Source organism: Equus przewalskii, chromosome 29 (genome assembly GCF_037783145.1).
Source record: "Equus przewalskii isolate Varuska chromosome 29, EquPr2, whole genome shotgun sequence".
Lineage (NCBI taxonomy): Eukaryota > Metazoa > Chordata > Mammalia > Perissodactyla > Equidae > Equus > Equus przewalskii.
The window spans coordinates 4,849,764-4,857,984 of NC_091859.1; the positions used below are offsets into that span (position 1 = coordinate 4,849,764).

General features: G+C 49.2%; 2 long non-coding RNA genes across 6 annotated transcripts; one reads left to right on the forward strand and one right to left on the reverse strand.

Annotated features, from left to right (window-relative positions):
- Nucleotides 1-513: 513 nt before the first annotated feature.
- On the reverse strand, nucleotides 514-5,054 carry LOC139080304 (uncharacterized). Of its 4 annotated transcripts, none has more exons than XR_011534707.1 (5): nucleotides 4,918-5,054; nucleotides 3,907-4,450; nucleotides 3,701-3,801; nucleotides 3,341-3,541; nucleotides 514-1,478 (listed from the first exon to the last, which is right to left on the reverse strand). It is a non-coding gene; the product is annotated as an uncharacterized lncRNA (long non-coding RNA). The 4 variants fall into 4 exon arrangements; XR_011534706.1 differs by having other exon boundaries at nucleotides 3,903-4,450; XR_011534708.1 differs by having other exon boundaries at nucleotides 3,341-3,551; nucleotides 3,903-4,450.
- LOC139080303 (uncharacterized) lies at nucleotides 5,027-7,348 on the forward strand. 2 transcript variants are annotated; one of them, XR_011534705.1, is made up of 3 exons: nucleotides 5,027-5,279; nucleotides 5,377-5,461; nucleotides 6,821-7,348. It is a non-coding gene; the product is annotated as an uncharacterized lncRNA (long non-coding RNA). The 2 variants fall into 2 exon arrangements; XR_011534704.1 differs by lacking the exon at nucleotides 5,027-5,279 and having other exon boundaries at nucleotides 5,308-5,447.
- The last annotated feature ends 873 nt before the right edge of the window (nucleotides 7,349-8,221 follow it).

The window sequence follows — 8,221 nt, forward strand, 5'->3', positions numbered from 1 at the left end:
GACCAGCACTTGAGTATAAGAAGCAGCTTCATTTCTGCACGTGCGCTGCAACTTTTTTAAAGATTTTATTTTTCCTTTTTCTCCCCAAAGCCCCCTGGTGCATAGTTGTGCATTTTAGTTGTGAGTCCTTCTAGCTGTGGCCTGTGGGACGCCACCTCAGCATGGCCTGAAGAGTGATGCCATATCCACACCCAGGATCTGAACCAGCGAAACCCTGGGCCACCGCAGCAGAGCGCACGAACTTAACCACTCGGCCATGGGGCCGGCCCCACAACTTTTAAAAAACATTAAAAAAATACTTTCCCCAAGCAGTCAAGATTTAATTACTTACACCAACATGCGCCATGTAATAAATGAAAATGGTGAAGAAAAGGTCTACCGCAATCGGTAAAGAAAGGCTGTTCAAGAGACTGCAGACATACAAATGGCCCTTGCCAGTCCTGAGGCAGGTGGGAGACAGCAACCTGCCTGATCCAACTGGTGCTCTGAATATGTTTATAAGAATGAAGTCCATTTTCCTTTTTTTGTTACAAGTAATTTTCTTTAATTACGATTCCATGTTTACATGCCCGAAGAAATGAATGGGTTTGGAGGTTATTTAATTCAACAGGTATCTCCTGTTGTCTCGGAATTTCAGTGGAAATCCAAAGCCGAGAACAACAGCTAAGGAGAACTATGAGGTCTAAAGAGAGAGATGCTGGACACACCTCCCCAGGACTTGTTAGGAGTGGCCAAATCTGATCACAGGGCCCTTAACATCACCCACCTCCAGCCTGTCTAAGTGGAGGCCGGGGATTTGGTGGAAGAAAGAGGCTCTCTTCAAAGAGAGTTGTCAGTCAGGAGAGAGGGCTCTGGAATGTCCCTCTACCCAAGCCAAGTGAAGGAAGCAGCCAGAGACCCTCTCAGAGCCAGGGGTGTGGTGTCTGCCACGAGGGGAAAAAGACAGCTCGTCTAGTCCCCAGACAGACGTTCACTGAGGTGCACCAGTTCTCCTACCAGACTGGAGAATCTACATGTGGCCGCAGGAGTTTGGAGGCATACACAGTGAAGACAGAGGCTGCCCCTGATAGCCCCTGATGGCAGGACAAGGACACTGGCTTGATCTTCCTAGGTTTTGGTGGGGAGCGAGGGAGGCAAGCCTGCACAGTGTCTTCTACGGGACAAGTGGACACTAGGGAAGGAAGGTGGGCACAGGAGAAAGAGCTGCGTGGGAACTACCCAAAGAGTGCGTTACACACGGCAGAGCAGAGAGCAGAGGGAAGTCTGGGGGCAGGATTGAGAGTGTCCTTCAAAGAACCCTCCAACATTCCTCACAAGAAAAACAAGCCAGCATGTGGGCTTCTTCCATGAGAGGAGGCACTCAACAGCCAAGAAAGATGTTCAGACAGCACGGGCGGAATAAGCACATTTTGCTCCTTTTCCTGTCATCTTTCCTCCTCTTCACGCCTTGCTCCGAAGGTGAAGGAGTCAACAGCATCCTGGGGGACAGGAGAGGACGTGGAGTAAGAAGAGACCATAGTTCCCTTCCTGAAGCCAGGGTTCTGAGCACAGGTTAGGCATGAGCAAAGGAAACGGAAGAGGCTTCGAACCAGATGAGAGAGCAAGTCTGACGTGAGTCGTTTCCTAATTACTGGAGAGAAGAGTGTTCTTCTACTACTTGGAAGTGACAGGTAAAGCCAAGGGATTAGCCTGAGATACTGTCCAAGGGCAGAGAAGGGAAAACCAACGGGAGGTTTGAGGGTAGCAGTAGAGGAAAAACAAAACAAGGCAAACAATGCACGTTTCCTGAACGAGTCCTCCTGAGTTCTGCCCATTTATTAAAGCGGACACCTGTGCAGTGTGCACAGGCTGCAATGATAGGAACAAGAGAGAAGCTCCTGCTGTCATCAGGTGACTTAGACGAGTGTAGCAGGAGTCCTGACCCAGATAAGAACTTGTTTTCTGTTCCCCGTGATTTTTCAGCCTCCTGCAGGCTAAGAAGATTGCCGGGCTCATTTGGCTCCTTTGCCCCAGGAAGGTTTGTCTCTCAGGGCAGAAGGCAGAAATACAGGACGACAATCTCTCCTATCTTTTGCAGAAGGCTTTGTGACTTTTGTGAAAATATTAGTTATCTGGTAAGAAGATGCAGGGAAAAAGGAGTGTCTTTCAGAGCCAAAAGAGGGGAAAAATTTCACCCAATGGAAAGGGAATAGAATTCAGCTGAATCCAGGAGTAGCAGGAGCTTGTCCCTGCTTCCAACAGTGCCATAAACAGGAGGACAGAACTTCAACGGGAAGAGCGGACCATGAAGAGAGGCGACGTCCCAGCCAGCGGGCTCCCTTCAAGGAACAGTGAAGGCTTGGATAATGAGACCAAACAACAGGCTAGAAACTCAAGGCTCGTGACACTCTTTCCTATCCCCCCGTGGGTCACCATGTAGGCTTCTCAAATTCTCATTCATCCCTACGGAAGATTGACTTTTCCACTAATCTGGAGGTACCGGGACTCAGAGTCAGATATATGGTTTTTGAGTTGACATTTATTGACCATCTGAATTTGTAGTTGTAAACTCATATCCACTACATAAGAAGAGAAATAACCAAACTATAAGTGTCCTGATAAATACCACAAGAGAGGTATATGTTAAGAGGCTGAAAAGAAGAAGAGAGCCTTCAAGCTGGGGGTCCCCGGCAAATTCCTTCATGGAGGAGATAGGATTTGAGATAAATCTTGGATGATACGTAGGATTCCAAATGGCAGCAGAGGTGGAGGGGTAAGAGTAAGGCATCCAGGTCAGCAAATGCACGGACACGGAAAACTCCTGAGATGGAAAAGTCAAAGGAAGTAGTGTATAGGAGCACTTTACTGTTCGTATGCACAGAGTCTTCTATGGATTCCACAGGGCGACTGGGGATGAGAAGCAAAATTGGGTGGGGGTTCAACGGGAGAGTGAGGATTTGCATTTATTTTGTCAGCACCAGGAAAACACTGACAGTTTTTAAGGAGTAATGTGACATGACTAGAGCTGAGCTTTAGAAAAAATTAATCTGGGAGAGAGACACGGGATGGATAGGAGGGTGATTGAGATGGGATGGGAAACAGGAGGTTACTGCTGGAATCCAGGAGAGAGGAGAGAGGTCATGAAGGCCCTGACAGAGCAGTGACCTTGGATTGTAGGAAAGGCTGTGGAAGACATTAGGGACGAAGATCTTAGACCGCCGTGGGTGTGAGACAAGAGAGACTTCTAAGCGCCAAGCCCAGCTGATGGGGACAATCATCATGCCATCGCAGAAATGGGAAAGAGTGGGAGAGGAGCTAGTCTACAGTTGATAAATTCTAAACTTGAAGTTTAACCTGATACCTGAGTTTACAACTCGGTAGAGATGTCAAGAGACCGGAAGGGCCTGGAGATGAAGAGTTGGCGGTTGCCTCCTCCACAGCAGGCTGTGCCTCCGCGTATGTCTCACAATGATCTGGGGACAGCAGGGAGGGGCTGGGCTGGGCCATGGAAGCACAGAGAACACAGCTGGGCAAAGAATGTGGCTCAGCGCAGACACCGAACCTGAAAAGAACTGGTTTTAAAGAATTTCCTGGTTTACTTGGGACTTTCTCCCATTTTCCCCAGTGCTTTCTTTAGCCTTGGGTCCCTCCCTGAGTCTTTCCGGCACCTTTCAAGCTTCCTGTCCCACGGACTTTTCTCAGAGACGGGATGAGTACACACCTGAGAGCCGAATGGACTCCCTGAGTCTGGAAAGTCTCCGCCACTTTCGACTCGGTGGACCTGGGACCGCTTCTTGGTCCACTCGGTCTCAGTTTCATTACCTAAAAAAATAATTTCTTTTAATTAAAGAAAAAGAAATTAGTAGGTTTTTTAGTGGAGAAGAAATGAGATCATGTATATAAAACACCCAATACAGTGGTACCTACTAAACCCTTCACAAAGTTCATGGCGCTGTCTTCCGCCCGGACCTGTCCGCAGTGGTTCCCGCGGAGACGAGCAGCACTGAACGCACACAAGACTGCAGGAGACCCGCGGCCCCGTCCAGCTCCGTACACGGCGACTCCATCCTTTAGTCACTCAGGCCAAACCTCGAAGTCATCGTGGATCCGTCTCACTCACATCCTACACGCATCCCTTCGACGAGTCCTTCCAGCGTCAGCGCCAGAAGGTGTGGAGAGCCGGCAGCTTCCCCTGCACAGCAGCCCCACGCCGCCCACCCGCGCCCCTGCCCCGGCTCATCGCGAGGCTCCCGGGGCTCTCCCCGCCTCCACGCCAGCCGCCCATACACTATTTTCCGCGCAGTAGAACATAAATCCAGCACATCCCTCCTCTGCTCAGAACCCTCAGTGACACGCCGTCTCCCGGAGGACCGGATCCCCGCGATGGCCACTCGGCGGCGCCCTCGGCTGCGCCCGTCCGCAGACGCCGCACGGCTCCCCTCAGGCTCTCCGAGAGAAGATATCTGCCCGTCTTTTTTTAAAAAAAGGAAAAGAAGGGAAAACATCTTCAAATGTTATTTCCTCAGCAAAGCCTTCCCTGCCCGAGACGGAGGAGCGCCTCCCCGCCGCGGCGGCTCTTCCCGCGGCCGCCGCGGGCCTTCGCTGCTTCACGTGGGCTTCTCTCTCTTTCCGCTGGACCGTGAGCGCGCCGAGCGGTTTCATTTCTCCCTCCGCCGCCGTGTGCCCGGGGCCCACACCAACGTGGGGCCTCATTTCTTTTGAACCGAGAAAAATGGCCCCGGAAAGCCCCCGAAGCCCTGCGGGAAGCGCCGCCCGAGGTGCCGCCGGGCCTGCTGGCTCCTCGGCCTGCGCGTTTGCGTGGCGTTCCCTCCTCAGGGAACCGTGGGGCCTAATCCCGCCCGCCCTGTTCCTGCCACAGTGCCTGTTTCTTCCCTTACGGTCTTTTATAATTAGCAGTGTATACTGTATTCTGCTTACATTTTAATGCCTGTCTCCCCGCTGGAAGGCGGCCCGGGGGCCGGCGCAGGAGGCTCTCCGTGACCCCGAGGGGACCGCCGAGGACCGCGTGCGGAGACGCTGGGAAGGCGGAAACCGCCGTTTGACGCGAACAAAGGAAAATCTGGCTGTAGACGCTTCCAGCTTCCTAAGAGGTGACGTTTCTTAGGAAGGAAGAATAGACCTTTCTCCTGTTACCTTCCAGCTCACGGAGACTGGTGCGCCAAAGAGTTTGATCTTGTTCAAAGAAAAACGAATTTCCCAGCCTCTGAGGGGACCCTGTGCCGCTCACGGGCAGACGTCCGGAGACAACGGCCCTTTGTTCAGAGGAGAGCCTTAATGAGGTTAAGGATTTACCAAGCGGGGCTGTCAGGAGCTGGCGCGGTGGAGGGGAGAATAAGGCTGTTCTGCATTAAAATGAGCGGTGGTTTCGTTTGCCAGGGCTGCCACCCCGGAGTAAAGCAGCCTGGGCGCCTTAATCAACCGAGATCTACTTTCTCACCGTTGGAGAGGTTAGCAGTCCGAGGTCAGGGTGCTGGCGCGGCGGGTGTTTTTGAGGCCTCTCTTTGGCTCATAGAGGCCACCTTCTCCCTGTGTCTTCCCGTGGCTTTTCTTTTGTGTGTGTCTGTGTCCTACTCTCCTTTTCTTATAAGGACGCCATTAATATTGGATTAGGGCCCACTGCGGTGACCTCGTGTTTACTTAATTACTCCTTCAAAGACCCCATCTTCTTCTGTGTCTGGCTGATGTCACTTAGCATGATGTTCTCCGGGTTCATCCATATGAACCGGAATTTGGTTGTCACGTGTGGTATGATTTCCTTCTTTTTACAGGCTGAATAATTCCATTCTGTGTATGTGCCACGTTTCCTTTATGCATTCATGCCTCAGTGGACCTTTAGGTTGTTTCTATATTTTGACTATTGTGAATAATGCTTTAGTGAATATGGGCCAGCAGATATCTCTGTGAGATCCTGATATCAGTTCTTTTGGGTGCATACCCAGAAGTGGGGTTGCTGGATCCCATGGTAGTTCTATTTTTATTTTTGGGGGGAACCTCCATGCTGTTTCCCATAACAGCTGCACCATTTTACATTCCCATCAACAACATACAGGGTTTCAATTTCTCCACATCGTTGCCAACACTTGTCTTTTGTGTTTTTTTTGATGATAGCCATCCTAACAGGTGTGAGGCGGTCTCTCATTATGATCCCACTTATATAAAGCATCTAAAATAGTCACACTCATAGAAGCAGAGCGGAGAATGGTGGTTACCGGGGGCTGGGGGAGGGGAAAAGGACAGTTGTTGTTTAATGGGTATATAGTTTCAGTTATAAAGATGAGTAAATTCTAGAGATCCGCTGTACAGCATAGTGCCTGTAATTAACACTATCGTAATGTTCCCTGAGAAATTAGTTAAGAGGGCAGTCCTCAAGTTAAGTATTCTTAGCACACACACACACAAAAGGAGAGGACAAGGTGGACATTTTTGGAAGTGATAGGTTTATTACCTTGATTGTGACAATGGTTTCACACACATATGCATATATTCAAACCCATCAACTTATATACGTTAAATATGTGCAGGTTTTTTTTGTATATCAATTGTACCTCAGTAAAACTGCTTAAAAAAAGACTCTATCTCCAAATACAGTCACATTCTGAGGTAGTGGGGCTCAGGACTTCAACATAGGAATTTTGGGAGGACACAATTCAGCCCATAACAAACAGGTATCACATAGAAATTGGGAAGTTTGGAATAAGACACGGCTGAGGGAACACAGAAACCCCATCCCGTGGAGGGAAGCTGGGGATCCTGTGGAGGGAGGGAGACGGTGTGGTGGGGCCTGCTAGGTGTGCTCCAGAAGCCTTTTCCTTTCTTCCAGAAGAATAGCCTTCAGCGGGACACATGGCCACCTAGCCAGAGGCTGCATTTCCCAGTCACCTTGGTGGTCAGGTGGTCGTGGACTATGGTATGTGAGTGGAAGTGATGTATGCAACTTCTGTTCACTTGCTTAGAAAGAAATGTGACTGCCCTGCATTTCCACTCTGTCTCATCTGTGAATGGGAACTCAGACTTACCCGCAGCCCAGCTCTGACGGTGCAGTTGAGGGTAAGGCCCTGGGGGAAGGCGGTGAAACAAGACGGAAGGAGCTCGGATCCCTGCATGACCATGCGGAGTCATCTCATCCGTCCAGCTACTCACCTCAAGAGCGAAATAATGCGAGAACGAAATAAAGGCCTACGTCGGTCATCTCTGTATTCTGAAGGCTCTTCATCATGGCATTTCTGCTTTTACCCTCATACAGACGGCAAGATAGCTTCCATGGCCCCATGACTAGTGTATTTTTTAAAAAACTCTTGTTATGAAAACTTTATAACTTAAATAAAAATAGCAAAAATGGAATAAATAATCCTATGTAACCATCTAGTTTTAGACTTCATCAACTTTCACCACATTTACTTCATATTTTTTTTGAAGAGGCTTTAAGAAGAGAAATGCTTTATTTTAAACTGTCTTCTGTACCGCTTGGCATCGTAAAACTATTTCAAAAGTTATTTCAATCTTCAGTAAATGTTTGCTACACATAAACTTCTTGCATAGGTGAGGAAATCATAGAAAAATGTGTTGTTTTTCCCTTGCCAGGTGGCAATGGATGGAGAAAAGAGAAGAAGCACAGGAAGTGGGATGGGAAGTGGATTGAGTTTAGTGGGACCAGGAAGTCTGAGCAAGGAGGGAGCACAGAGTCAAGCACCTTGGGGTCTGCAGAAATCTTGAGAGAGGTGCTGAACTCTCTGCAGTGTGCAGGCTAGGTCCTCAAACCATTTTTGTTTAAACATTAAATATAAAAGCAACTACACAGACCAGAGGACTTAGCAACACCAAGATGACAGTCAGTGTGTGTTGAGTATATATGTGAATGAAGAGGTGGATGAGAGAATGAGCCTAGCACTGTACTACTGGGTACAGTAGCTTTGGTGTTTAAACCCCAGAGGGCCGTCCCAGACCAAGAGGAAAGCAAAATAAACAGGCCACGGCTGTGCGACTCCTCTCAGTCTTCAGACCCTTAATCGAGAATTTTACCTGCTGCTCCTCCGACTGAGCTCGCAATGAACCTTCTCTTGGCCTTGGCTTTGCAGTTATTGACTCTCAGCTCTTGGCTCCACCTTTCTCACAACTGTGAAGGGGGAAGCTATCTAAGAGTCTGATCTTCCACCTGCTTGTGAGGTGTTCAATTTGCCTTGTTTGACCATTTTTTCTCCCAGTGAGGAAAAAACAAATCCAG